Source organism: Penaeus monodon, chromosome 24 (genome assembly GCF_015228065.2).
Source record: "Penaeus monodon isolate SGIC_2016 chromosome 24, NSTDA_Pmon_1, whole genome shotgun sequence".
Taxonomy (NCBI): Eukaryota; Metazoa; Arthropoda; class Malacostraca; order Decapoda; family Penaeidae; genus Penaeus; species Penaeus monodon.
The window spans coordinates 6,642,655-6,643,790 of record NC_051409.1 but is presented as its reverse complement, the minus strand read 5'-3'; the positions used below and the strand labels follow the sequence as shown (position 1 = coordinate 6,643,790).

The 1,136-nt window shown below is 38.2% G+C and overlaps 1 long non-coding RNA gene across 1 annotated transcript in view; it reads right to left on the bottom strand.

The window, feature by feature from the left end:
- Window positions 1–105: 105 nt before the first annotated feature.
- The window catches only part of LOC119588522, a 1,426-nt gene continuing 395 nt past the window's right edge, over window positions 106–1,136 (bottom strand). The window contains exons 3-4 of the long non-coding RNA XR_005230103.1: window positions 667–856; window positions 106–236 (exon numbers count right to left, since the gene is read on the bottom strand). This is a non-coding gene — a long non-coding RNA (uncharacterized LOC119588522). The remainder of the gene's footprint in view (window positions 237–666; window positions 857–1,136) is intronic.

The following is a 1,136-nucleotide window of genomic DNA, read 5'->3' as shown; positions in this document are numbered from 1 at the left end:
ACTTCCTCGCCCATTCAGTTTGTGGGAAAGTTGCACTTTAATCCTGCAATACAGGCTGATCGCACTTACATTGTCTAGTTGTACAAGGAGAATATAAATCCACTCTGATTAGTTATATCAATTTTATTTGCATATAAAAATATTCAATAACAGTGAGTGTTTTCTTTCTTGATTTTTCTGATTTTCCGTCTAGAACATAATCAGAAGATTGGCGTCATCGGTCCATGAGAAACAGCCTGTGAAAAGGAATAACAGCCTTAGGAATTATAAGAAAAGACAGAAACGAGAGCACAAAGTCGAAATGAAACACAATCAGAAATTGTAATGGATAGTGACATTTCGAGTTGTACTTGAATCCTCATCAGGTGAGAAGCCGATTGGATCGCCTGATGCGGCTTCGAGTGTGACTGAAAAGGCAGTTTTGTTTGACTTTGTCATTTTGTCCGCGTTTTCTTTCTTGCAAATCCACATGCAGTAAATGCAATAAGAGTGTTCATATTGAATACTAAAAAGGTGAAATGAGAAAGAAGTATTGAGAAGAAACTTGTGCGAAAGAAAGAGATGAACAGACGCAGAGACAAACACGAACAAAAATGTGTAAATATATCAAGCACACACATATATGAATGTAAATAAAAGAGAGAATAGAAAGCTAAAGAAACTTACGGCATTAGAAGTTAGGGCATGGGCAGCACCGTTGGCTGCCGCCGAACCTGGTGGATGGTGGAATGACTTCGTATTCGATTTTGGTGATGATTGTGACCTTCTTTATGCAAGTACACGGGATACAGTCTCGGTGAGGGAAGTGAGGTGACCTGGCCCCCCGACTAAGCAGCAGTGGTGAAGATGGCATTTCCTGCATAAAGGTTTTGCTGTTACTACAAGTAATGAGGAAGAAATCAAACACTCGCTTTTCTTTGGTTGATGATCTTTGAATTGAGTGAGAAAGTGTATTTATATTTTTGCAATGTTTTGTCACAAGTAACGATTATGTCAAGAATTCCTCTTCAAAGATATGAGTACGCACGAGTTTATATACGACTACTAAATTCCGAAACAAATACATGTTTGGTTTCTATATAGAGAATTGCACTGACACATACATCTAGCCACCCATCCACATCCACATATATATT